At 35.4% G+C, this 13422-nt stretch overlaps 1 protein-coding gene and 1 pseudogene across 1 annotated transcript in view; both read right to left on the reverse strand.

The window, feature by feature from the left end:
• LOC112928076 (RNA/RNP complex-1-interacting phosphatase-like) overlaps positions 1-12117 on the reverse strand; it is a 114674-nt pseudogene extending 102557 nt beyond the window's left edge.
• TENM2 (teneurin transmembrane protein 2) overlaps positions 1-13422 on the reverse strand; it is a 3534961-nt gene that overhangs the window by 1894531 nt on the left and 1627008 nt on the right. Inside the window, exon 9 of the mRNA XM_072756643.1 lies at positions 4972-5041. The gene's annotated coding sequence lies outside the window, so the exon portion shown is untranslated. The remainder of the gene's footprint in view (positions 1-4971; positions 5042-13422) is intronic.

Here is a 13422-nt window from a genome sequence, read left to right on the forward strand (position 1 = left end):
GAATGGATTAATAAATTGAGGTTTGTTCATTTCACAAAAACCACCTAGTAGTAAAACAGAATGAACTTCTGCTGCAACTTTGATGAATTCCAAAATATATTCACATGAATGAAACCAGATACAAAAGAGTACACACTGTATGATTCCATTTATTTTAAGTTCTACAACAGGAAAAAAATGATCTATGGTACAAGAAATCAGAATGCATTATCCATCCCCCCAGAGAGAATAACTGTTCCAATTTCTTTCATCACATTTGTAAGGCGGAAAGGGAAATGTTCTGGAATGATGCAAATATACTATCATATCTACTAAGGTCTATGGTTTATGTAGTGCACACATTTTAAAAAATATTTTGAACTCTCTGCTCTTTCACTGAAATAAATTATATCTCAGTTTGGGAAAAAAATAAAAGGCAAAAAAAGGAATCCTTAATTATCTTTGAAAAAGATATTTCAGTGGAGTGGAATGACAGACTCCTATTTCAGGGGCCCAGGGGACACACTGTAAATAAGAAATGCAGCCTTTGAAAGGAGAAAGACCCCACAGTTATTTGGAATGAAACATGGTAGTTTTACTGTTACTGTTTAATTTACGAAAGATCTGGTGAATTTTTTTTTTTTAGCATATGAGACAGAATTAATAAACAGGATGGAGAATGAAAAAATAGATCAAGGAACAACTAAAAATTGGTAATAGTACTCATGAATAAAGTTAAATCATCCAAGGCCTTTTGTGTCTAAATCTGTATCATTGAAGAAAACATGTTTGGGCCCTTAAATTCCATTGGGTCTTCCCCACCTCATATTGACTCTAGCCTATATTATTATAGTTAAAAGTTAAATGCACAGCTGCTGACAATCATTTCAGGAGTTTCAGAAAATCTTGTGCAAATAGAGCTTTTGACAAAATTCATTGTGTGTGTTCTCCATTCTTATTTGTTTATTTGCTAAACTACTTGTTACGAGTTGGGAAGATTTGAAGAAAATTGTTATTTAAGCTCAAGGAACAAAGATATCATGCAAATTTACATTTAGCAAGAAAAGCAACTAGTTAAGTGTCTTTGACATTTTGCTCTCATGTTCTTAAACTAGTGGTCTCAATTCCTTTAGGGTTGTCACAATAATTCCCATAGCAGAAGTTTCCTATAGCAGTTGGTTTTCATCTCCTCCTATCTGAAGCAAAAGGTGCTCTAGGGCTCACTGTATTTTAAAATAAAACATCACCTAAAATAATTCACATTCAAGAATTTTATGAAGTCTTCTGGAGTAAAGAGATAGCTTGTATGTGACAAAGTCACAAAAAATAGAAAGATAAGGGATCTTTGCATAGCAAGAAATGACTTTGATACTGCTACATATGGGATAAACAATAGGAAAACTATTTAAGTTCTTACTTTAGCTATAATCTATTTGGATGTGGTACTGGTGAACCAAGGCTGCCATAAGCTACTTGGGGCCTCCTGCAATGAAGCACGTATAGCAAAAAGACATTTGCAAATACTTTCCAGTGGCTCAAAATTTAATCTATTACATGTTCTATTTACCCATTTAACTCTATTCTTTCATGGGGGCTGAGAGGATTCATAATATTCTTTCCAGTTTCTTAATATTTAATCTAGAATTTTAGATATTAAGTCTATTGCACTCCACATAAACAATAGCATCTCATTCATCTTAATCTACTGACTCATAAGGGAGTCATGAGCAGAATGCAAATTGTATAGGGAAAATGATATATGGAATTACAAAAGCACAAAAGAGATCAGTGTTTCCTAACCTTCATGAAAATACAGGATTCCTTCAAGGAGAGTTTTTCTTGAGAATGGTAATCTGGATTTTGAAAGGAATTTATACATAGTGCTTAGAGTATTGATTTTGAAGCCAGACTCCACTTTCAGAAGTTAGTCTGTGCCTTGATTTATCCATCTGTGGAGGGGATTTTATAACAATTACATTACCTACCTCACAGGGCTGCTGTGAGGAATAAAGGAGATAATACAAGTTTGTTGAGAATAGTACCTTGCTATAGTAGGCACTCAATGAATATTGGCCATTGCTATTGGGGTGAAATAAATACCTTCTTGCTTCCAATAGTTGTTCTACCTTACTGAAATGTTGTACACACAGAACAATGGATTTACATTCCAGAATATGCTTGAGTCTACACAGCTACTGCTATGGATTCATGACTTCACAACATACAATTCTAACTATCTGGCACCATTTATTCTTCCATAACCAACTTAGAGCTCATGTATCAAATGCCTGCCAGAATTTCTGTATGATTCAAGTAAAATTTCTAACTTTAAAGCACACACCTGGGATCCCTGGGTGGCTCAGTGGTTTAGTGCCTGCCCTCGGCCCAGGATGTGATCCTGGAGACCCAGGATTGAATCCCACATCAGGATCCCTGCATGGAGCCTGTGGCTCCCTCTGCCTGTGTCTCTGCCTCTCTCTCTTTCTCTCTCTCTCTCTCTCTCTCTGTCTCTCTCTGTCTCTCATGAATAAATAAATAAAATCTTAAAAAAAAATAAAGCACACACCACATATTCCCATCCCTATGTGCTCTCCATGGATGCTTTCAAACCTACCTTCTTTCCTGATATAGAAAAGGACTCTTTATTAAATGCCTTGGTTCTTATTCTCTTCTTTATAATATGGCTATACTGATTATTTCTAGGAGCTCCCCAGTTCTTCATTCACTGCAGAGATATCCTACCCTGAAATCTTTAATTACTGATCATACCATCCTCCTAATCTTTCCTCCTTGGTCTATTCACCCAAGGCTGATTTGTGTCTTCTGTTGAAGTCCCAATAGATGAAACGGCTTCTCAATTAATGTATGTCCACCCCCTCACCCACTGATTTATTTAAAAAAAAAAAACCTCCTATTCTGCAAAGAATGTCACTTAGAAAGCTTGTTAATCACCACATGCTTGTTCTGAATTGTATTGTTCTGTATTGTATCATGCTGCTCGATTGTAAGCTCCACAGGGCAGAGCCTTTGTTTGTCATGCCCTGACTATTGTTCAGTGCAGTGCACATTGATGGCACTATAGAAAAAACAAACAATGGCTTTTTCCACATTTTTTCATTTTAATTGTCAAATGGAATGGTATAAAGCACAATTCACACAAGAAGTTGAGTACAGAGCCTCTGAAATTGCTAAAATAAACCATGTGAGCTTAGAGGCTAAGTCTGTCTTTTTAAAGAGTAACTCTCAACACTTGTCCATTTGCCATTATTTTTCCCTAAAAATTACATGGAAGTCAAATGTGTCTATTTAAATGATTGCAGATACCCTTAACTCATTTGACTTAGGAGAGGACTCTCTAGGTGTTGAATCTAGTATATAAATATGCTTGTCACTGCCAAAATTATAGTGATTAAAATCAGTATCTGTTAAGGGTTTTTCACAAACTAGCTATATACAAGGTGCCTTTCCCCCGTAAAGCTCTCAATTAGCACCATGGACAGCAGTCGCCTTTTAATTTTTTTTTTTTTTAAACCTCTGTGTGTGAGACAGAGGAAATGATTAAAAAAAAAAAAAAAAAAAGGTACTAATCTCTTGCCAAAGCACAATTTGCCTTATCTCTAGGAAATTCATACATGGCAAGCATAGCAGTTCAGTCAGTTGCCAAGTATTTTAACTGCTTCTGCCTGACATTAGTTCCTAAAGTGCGTCTTTCATTGGGATTGTTTCAGTGCATCTTTGGATTCAATATCTTACTAAATAGAATGTTGATTGAATGGTCAAAGCTCTAGACAGACTCTAAGAAATGGCAATATTATGGAAGACAGATGTGTAAATACCATAAATATAAAAGCAGATTCCAAGAAAATTGACTTATAAATAGACACCACACAGGTCTAAATGTACGGCTTCCTCCCAAAATAAATTCATATATTTTAGAAATTGTTAGAGAGGCTTAAATGATAATATTGGCCTTTGATAAAGATAAAATTATATGGTGCAAAGTTCCATTTGGATTATTTACATGTTGCCAAATACCTTCTTGTTAGCCTTAGGTTAATTGTTTTAGCATTTTGAACCTGTTTTTTTCTCAAAAAGAAAAAGAAAGGTCTAAAGTGGGTACTCTCTAAAATACATTTTAGTTCAACATTCGTTCTATGATTGCAGTTAAGGACATGAGCTGGTTCATATTGTTTTCTGATTCATCTTTACATATCTGAGAGATTAAGTAAGCTTGCTAAGAACAAAGCACATTCCCTTTGTTGTTTCTCTTGATACATATAACTCAAGGCTAATTTCCCTACTGCGTACCAATGCATTAACACTAATGTAGAAAAAGGATTCCTTGAGAAATTTGGATAGTGGGAGTGTTTTGAAGGGGATAAGCAATAAGTAAAAGTGTTTGATACAAAGATTAAATTAGGTTTCAGAAGATTCTTAGAACATTCTTTAAACATCTTTTTATAATATGACCACAAGCCCCTGGATGGTCAAGTAAATCATTCTTGAGATCTGTTCATAAGATAATGGAGGCTAATTTGAAGAAGTAAATAGTAATTGCAATATTAAACAGTTCAAACTACCTTTAAAACTATTTCTGTAACTCACCATGCTGACAGATTTATTTGATGCTAAGTCCTTTTCCCTCATCTTAAAAAAAAGCATTTTACATAATCCGGCATTACCTATTTTACATATGTGGCATTTTGCTTAGCATTAAAGTAGTTTATTTGGAGAAGATCTTTTACAGACTATTCTGAGGAACAGCCTGCTACCCTCTTCAAGTAGCAGCAAAAGATGCAGGGATGCTTGTTTAAATGTGGCTTCTCTTAACAGCTTGTTGCGATAGGGAGCAGAACAAGAGTGTAAACATTATTAAAATAGTCTATAGTGCCAAGTACAAAAAAACAAATGCCAACAAATTTCCAAAAGTAGCATGGAATTGACAAAGAATGCATACTCCAGTATTTACACTCTTGCTTTACTACGACTTACCAAGGTTCATGCACCAGCCACATGTTCTAATCAGTAAGCTCCGGCTGTACACCTTTTCTTCCCAACAGCTCTGCAGAGAAAACAACAGGTGTTTCCAGTCAAATAAACCAGTGGAACACAGTCAGTAAAGACCCAGATGGGCCCGGTAACCCACAGATTCGCTTTAAGATTTTCTCTTAATAGTTTCCTTTGCTTTACAGGTCTTTGGAACACACACACACACACACACACACACACACACACACACACACGGTTATTTTGTAAAAACCCACTCCCCATTGTTTAACAGAATTCAGCAGTGTTCCCAACCTGACAACAAAGACTTAAGGTAAAAAAGAATGTAGCAAACACATTTTGTGGCTCCCATAAAAAGGATATAAACAAGGATTTCTGATAATGCCAAGTACTTTCAATGTAACCACCCCTGCCCTTTGTAAAACACTAGCCGCTCTATGCTTGTACATGAACGGAGTTCAAATGCAGAGCTGAGACAATAGCTTAGTCCTTGGGATCCTCTTTTGAATATTGTGTACAAGAGTATAGTGAGGAGGGTGGAAGCTATTTCTGCTAGGCATGAATTTTAATCTGTACCCTCTGGCCTCTTGGAGGTCTGAAGGTTTTGTATGGATGAAGCAGGAATTTACCCGTGCCCTGAAAAAAAGATGATGTTATAGGCTGTTTTCCTTGGCAACAAGATATGTATGTGGTCCCTCCAAGGAGACTAACCCTGCCTGACAGCTGGTGAGTCTCCTGTTACTTGAATTGGTTTTCTCGTAGTTAATTCAGTTCCAGGCATTAATTGACAGTGGCTGGATGTGGCAGAGCTATTTTGGTTTTTGCTTTTTTTCTATAGAATCTGGAAGATAAAAGAAAATTCCTGAGGTTGCAGGTTACAAGTTTGGATAGCTCGTTATGAAATCTCCATTGAATATGGGAAATCTTGTTCTCTGCAATTTTTTTGTATCACTACCTCATTTTTAAGACTAAAGTCTTGGCTGTTCTAATTTGCCACATGCTTATCCATTATATCCCTCTGTCAATTGTGGAAGTTCTGTTATCTAATGAAAATACCTTAAACAGATTTTTGTATGGATTTTATTTATGTATTCATGAATTCATGAGAGACAGAGAGATAGAGTGAGGCAGAGACACAGGCAGAGGGAGAGGCAGGCTCCATGCAGGGAGCCCGACATAGGACTCGATCCCAGGTGTCTAGGATCACACCCTGGGCTGAAGGCAATTGCTAACCATTTAGCCACCTGGGCTACCCCTAGAAGTTAAGTTAGATCGATCGAGTGTATTTCTGGATACATAGCTGACATATGTTGAATGAATAAATAAATAATAATCATGAAAATAATACTAACAATAAATATTTTTGAAAACTTGTATTATAGTTTTCACATCTTATTTTCATTATTTTACCTAGTCCTCAAAACAATTCTATAAGTTAAATACTTTTCCATGAAAATAACAGAATGAGTAATTTGCTCAAGATCTTATATTAAATAAGTAGACAGAAAACAAATTATGTCTTGCTACATAGTCATTTGGAATGCCTTATAGAGGGCTTAAAACTGACTAATAAAATTCATGTAAATGTTTGGATGGAAGATACTATTTTAACATGTATAGATGAATGGTATTTTTAACATTTTTATAGCAGGATGTGTAGTAGATGAGCAAAATATAGAATAATAGATGCCTATACAATTCTTAAATGCATATTTACATATATATGTAACTTTACATGTACACATATTCATGCATGCAAATTGTAAGCATAACTTCTTATTGGTGAAATTGCAGTTATTTTTATTTGTTTTATCTCTTTCATTTTTCAAATTTATACATGTATTAATTGTACATTAAATACTTTTAAGACATTTTGCAAATTAGAACTCTGAGTTCAGTGATTAATCAAGTGTATTCTGGGCAGGACTTCATGAAGGAAGGCAACTGAGCTATTCTGAAGAATTTATCAGATTTAGGCAAATGGAAAAGGTGGATAAAGCCACTTAAAGGAGAAAATCTTTCAGCAAAGTCAGAGGCAAGAAAACAGAGCATGTTCTAAGGACAGCATGGGCCAATTTTCCTCACCAGATACAGGCCAGTACATAAAAAGAATAGGCCATATGAAGAGAGGTGTCCCCATATCACAGACTTCAGAATGAGCATATATTTCACCTTTCCCAAATCATCTCCATGATGAAGTATGAACATACATGAAGCCACTCTAAAAACTAAAATTCATTTGCAAAATAGGGTGTCAGTCATTTCAATCAAGATCTACCATTTACATTTGCCTTGTGTTTAACCCTTACATGGCACATGGCACAAAAGTCCTAATAATTTAGGTATAAACCAAGTTGCATGAGGGCTTAGAAGACATTCAGACTTCAGTAAAAATACTTTCCCTTGCAAAACTTGCCTAACAGTAGTGCCAGATCCCTAGCATTGTGATGGGGAATATGTATATCACTGTATGTCAAGAACTTAGCACAATGCCAGGCATATTTAAGCATTCCATAAATGGTAGCTATTAATAATTGTTCTCATAGTTCTATAGATAATTGAAGGGGATAATCACTGACAAAAGTGCTTGGTAGGGCATTGAAAACCCTCTTGTAAAAAAGAAGAAAAAGAAAAAGAAAACCCTCTTGTAGAATATTTTCCCCATCATATTCATATAATCTATGTATAACCTACAGTTTCTACCATAGTCATCATCTCAACATAGCAAACAAAGGTTCATGTTAGATGCAATAGTTTTATGTAAGGAAACAGAAAAGAAGGGACTTGAAAATTTACCAAGAAACTGATACTTTCCTAAGCACGCACAGTGTGTAAGCACTTTACACACAAATCTGTATATAGCCCTCCCCCACACACAGACACACACACACACACACACACACACACACAAATCTTTTTTAATACTTTAATAAGAAAATAGAAGCTCAAAAGAATGTCTAATTTGCTCTAATAATTTTTTGGTTAGAATATGGAAAAATGGAATCCCAACCTATGATTGGGATTGGGAACCTATAATTCTGAAATTCCTGTTCTTTCCATGAGAAGTCATTTTTCATTAGAAAAAAAGTCAAAATTATATTGTATAGTAGCAATAGCAGAAGAACCATGAGTATTGAGCCCAATAACCATCTCTTTACCCTTGGCCAGATCATTTAATTCTCTGTAGGGATGCATATTGACTGTTAAAGGAAGGGATTAAATTCTGTCAGTGTTTCAGTACCCGTTCTCTTCTAAAATCTATCAAGTCTAATTATTTAAAGCCACTGACAATGGACGATTTTAATAAGAGCTAAGGCTTATATAGTCCTTAAGTATGTGTCAGGAGCTGTTCTTAGCACTTTACATATATTAACTCATTGAATCCTCAGAATAACTTACGACAGTGTTATTATTATTAGATACTATTATTTATTATCAACATCTTACATATGAAGAAACTGAGGTACATAGATGTTAAGTAACATGCCGAAAGTCAGATAAAAGATAAAACAAGGTGCTTAACCCAAGAACTCTGGATCTGTCCTGTGATTTTAATGGCTATGCTGCCATCAGATCTTTGGGTCAGGTTCTTCTGAGGAAAAGGAAAAAAAGAACATGTTTTGATTTATAACGGTAAAGATCTGGTACCTGAAGGTAAGCAACTTTTCAGAGTCAGAAAAGAATCATGGGGCTACTGAACAGCTAAAGTAAAAAGGGTCAAGGACAAAGGAAAAAGACTGAAATGGGAGCAGTTATCATAGACTTCCCAAATTTGCACAGTCAGAATTTAATTCCGTGGTGTTAGCTAGCTTGGAATCCAGTCTGTATCTTTAGGAAACATCACTCAGATTTTTCATGAGAAACTATTCTTCAAAAGTCTCAAAGTTCTCAAATTGTGTTCCCAGATCAGCAGTGTCAGAATCACTTAAAAACTCGTTATACCTGCCACCCTGACCTGCTGAATCAAACACACTCTGGGGAGTGCTAGCTGGCATCTTTGTATTAATAAGCCTTCCAGGGGAGTCTAATGTGTGCTAAAATTTGAGAACCACTAGTTTAAAGCACATGGTTTGGATACCTTCAATCTAGATGTGACTTTTGAAGTAGACTTTTTAATCAGATATGGACAATCAACACATTGCCTACCTCTGAGAAAAGTGTCTGATTTACCCAAACGAAATCCATAAGACACAATTTTGACACAATTATTAGAAATGTTGAGAGAACAACATATGAGATTGGAACTGTTTGTTGCTAACAGAGGAGAGCCTGCCTAATAATGGTGCCAACACAGAGATATGCAGAAGACACCAAGATGGGTCTTCTACTAGTATTTCTCCACATCTCTGAGTTCTGTGCAACACAAACCATCTATCATGTGTTATTTATTCAAGTTGTTTCTCTGCTTGCAATGCTTTTCCCACTTCTTTCTTCAGGCAGAATTAACAATTTCCTGTTTTCATTCACATGACAATCTTTTCTGATTATTAAACATAGCCCTAATTACCCTCTATTATAGTTAGTTATTTTTGTATTTCCTCCCCACCCCTCTCAGAAAAGGATCTCCCTGAGGGTAGGGGAGTAAAATTGCTGCTTATTTTTGTATTTGTATCCCTAGCACTCAGCATCATAATAGATGTTTAAAATATGTTTGTTAAATAAGTTTCCTATATTCCTCATGGGATTATTGCAAGGATCAAATGAGAATAAGGCTTAAAATAGGTTTAATAAAATATAAAGCCCTATACAAATATGAATCTTATTTATAATTATTATTCTTTTCTCTTGTGGCCTCATCTTTTCCACAAATATGTCATTACAAGGAATGACTGGGAAATAAGACTGGTAAACCCTGTAAATCTGTGATAAATTCATTAGAAATATGGCTGCAATTCTTCTCTGCTCCCTCTATTAAATCAGCACATAAGTACATAGAAAATGACCATTCATAGGAATATAAAAAAAAGAGATTAAGGTTCCTTGAGTATGTATCATCTAGAGATTTGACTTACTCTGATTGATAAGCATAGCATAAGCGACTACTTGGAATGAGACTTTCAGGCAAAGGCAATAGCATATGTAAAGGTCCTGTGGCAATAGGCATCCGGCATTAAGGGGGACCAGAGACCTAGAAAAAGACTGTACTGGGCAGTAGGTTCTCTTAGGGAGTTATTATTATTATTATTATTATTATTATTATTTGTTTGCTTGTTTGTTTGCTCATTTGTTTTAACCAAAAGTAGTGAGAAATCATGAAAAGATGTTCTATAGAGGAATGACATTAATCAGACTGGTATTTTGAAATATTACCCCAAATCTTGTGGCTTTTATACAGCTACCCCATCTTGATATTTGATTGTTTTTATTATTGTTTTTATTACTTCTGAATTAAAAGGTTAAAAAATGTAATATCATTGACCCTTGAACGATACAGGTTTGAATTGTGTGAGTCCACTCATACTTGGATTCTTTTCAATAAATATAGTATTGTAAATGTATTTCTTCTTCCTTGTGATTTTCTTCATATTTTCTTTTCTCTGGCTTACTTTATTGAAAGAATATAGTATATAATACATACAACACAAAATATATGTTAACCAACTATGTTATCAGTAAGCCTTCTGGTTAACAGTGGGCCATAGTAATTAAGTTTTGGTGAAGACAAAATCACACAGGAATATTTTTGAATATTTTACTTATTTGTTTGAGAAAGAGAGCAGCACAAGCAGAAGGTAGAGAGAGGAAGAGGGAGGGGAAGAGGGAGAGAGACAAGGGACAAGCAGACTTCCTGTTGAGTGGAGAGGCTGCTTGACATAGGGCTTGATCCCAAGGCTGCACGATCATGACCTGAGTTGAAGGCAGATACTTACCAACTGAGCCACACAGGCACCCCATACTGTTATTTTTGGCTGCCTAGGGAGATGGTACCACTAACCCAGATTTTGTTCAAGGGTCAACTGTAATTGTTTTTAAACTTTTAAAAGTTATATTTCCTAACTTCATTTGACCTATGAAATTTGCTAAATACTAATACCTTTTTTATCCGGGAGTCTTGTTACTTATGCATTGTGAAAAGGAATGTTTGAATTTAATAGATTCTAGTAATTATCACTTAAGGAAGTGCTTCATTCAAAATTAAAATGTACTCACACAAAAATTAATATACATATAACTGACTTTGCATACATTATTAGAATGTATTTACTAAATTCAAATGTTTATATTTAAAATAAATTTGGACTACTTAAGTAAATTAACATTTAGTATACATAATTTTTGATACTATAAACTTGCCAAATTTTACACATAAAACACCACAGAAGCATTTGTTCTTATTCAATATTGAAATTAGGAATTTTAAAACATGAGCACTGCCCACCTCAAAAAAAAAAAAAAAAAAGCCCAAAGAAAACCATGAGCACTCCCAGGCACTACTATTACTTGATATCTAATTAAGGTGATATTGCAATAAAAACAAATATAGAAGTCCCTAAAGAAATTCAGGAGATTGTATATAGAGTCTCACAGCACCATCAATAACATGTATTGATAAGCCTTGAGTTTAGTGTAGATAATAGTTTCTTACATTAATGTTTTCCAGATTCTATATATTACACTAGCTTTACATTCTTCTAAAAAATGGTTTCGCTAAATTTGGATGTTCTAGCAATATTGTTTGTAGATGTTTGACACCTCCCCGCCTAAGTCATAGATTTGACACTCCCATATAATCTTCATGTTTCTCCACAGCCACTTCAGAAATACATGATTGCTATTGTCAGCTACAATTACCACCCACTGCACAGGTTTGCTTAAGCTGATTAGTTAGAAAAGGTATATATGTTTCAGCAGCTTTGAGAATAAGCAAACTCTATGACTAATGCACCACATGATGTTTACTTTGTATTCCAGTATAAAAGAAGGAAGCAAACATAAGAGAGACAACCATGTAATAAAGAGCTTTAAAGACAGGAACTCACCTTTGGCATCTTTTGCCAGCAGTTGCCCATATTGCAACTTTGGCCAGCACACTGTGGGGTTTCCAAACTCAGCACTATTGCCAGTTTTTGCTATGGGTGGTGATCTTGTGCACTGACAGCAGCATTCCTGGTCTCTACCCACTACCCCCATTTGTAGCAAGCAATAATATCTCCAGACATTGCCAAATGTCCTGTGAGAAGTACGATCATTCCTGCTCGAGAATCACTGCAGTAGACCCCACCAATTTAGAGCCATGATGCCTGCTTGCTTCTAACTTTCTTCTTGAAGTTGATATCTCCTGGAAAGCATCTATCTATGCTACTACTGTTCACTAGTAAATAGGCTCCCAGTGAGCTCTGATCTGCTAGTCCTGATGCCCTCCTGTGCTTACTCACAAATTGACTTACTTAATAATAAACCTAGGAATAGCCTTTAACAAAATGAATCATAGTTATTATGATAAATTATTTATAATGTGCCAGACCTTGTTCCTAAGCAAATGATATACATATAGCTCATATAATCTTTATAAAGACCTCATAAGATTAGATAATATTAACTTCATTTATAGCTGAATAGACCAGCATTTAGAAGGGTTAAGCACTGGTCTTAGGAAAAATGTCTAAATTCCTGACATTCCTCTCAAAGCCCTTCAGAATCTAGCCACAATTGTCCTTTCCAAACATGCAACCCCCATATTATCACCACCACGATGTAGACCATTCAGGCTTCATTTCAATTCCTCAAACGAACAAGTCAGTCTGTGGGACCCCACACATACTGCTCTGGCCGCCTGCCCTGGGTTCCCTGAGTTCTCCTACTTCCAAATGTGCCAATTCATTCTTTGGCTTCAGCTAATACACCAGCTGTATTAGACATGCGTCAGCTAACCCTGCATGATTAGATTTTCCCTTTGGAGATTCACGGTACTTAATATTTGTTGTGTGTTGTTTGTTTCTTTACATTTTGCTTGGTCCATTGCTATTTCCCCAGTGCCTAGAATGGTGCTGGCCTCAAAGTTACCACTCTATAAATGTTATTGGTGGACTGATGGAATGAATCAATGGTGAATTAATATTCTCCAAACCACTCAGCTCAGAGGTAGTCGATACGGATTTTAACTTGGGTCTTTCTGATTTTGGAGCCAGTTCCCAGCCTCCTAGGCCTATGAGACCACACCTATATGAAACTTCATCCTGTTGGCTTCATTTGGCCTTTCCAAGCTACACAAGATCTGATCTCAGAAACAGTAATGACTAAAATTATTATACGTGATTCATAGAACACAGATCTAAAAAAAGGAAGTAAACTACAACATTGAAAAATCAAAATTGGATAACTTTAATAAAAATCACAACCAACAATGAGACATTTTTTTAAAAATCCTGTACTAGATATTATCACTTCATGTAATGAGTTTAATACTATGGTAGAGTTTCAAATGCCAAGTATCAC

Source organism: Vulpes vulpes, chromosome 4, assembly GCF_048418805.1.
Source record: "Vulpes vulpes isolate BD-2025 chromosome 4, VulVul3, whole genome shotgun sequence".
Classification (NCBI taxonomy): Eukaryota; Metazoa; Chordata; class Mammalia; order Carnivora; family Canidae; genus Vulpes; species Vulpes vulpes.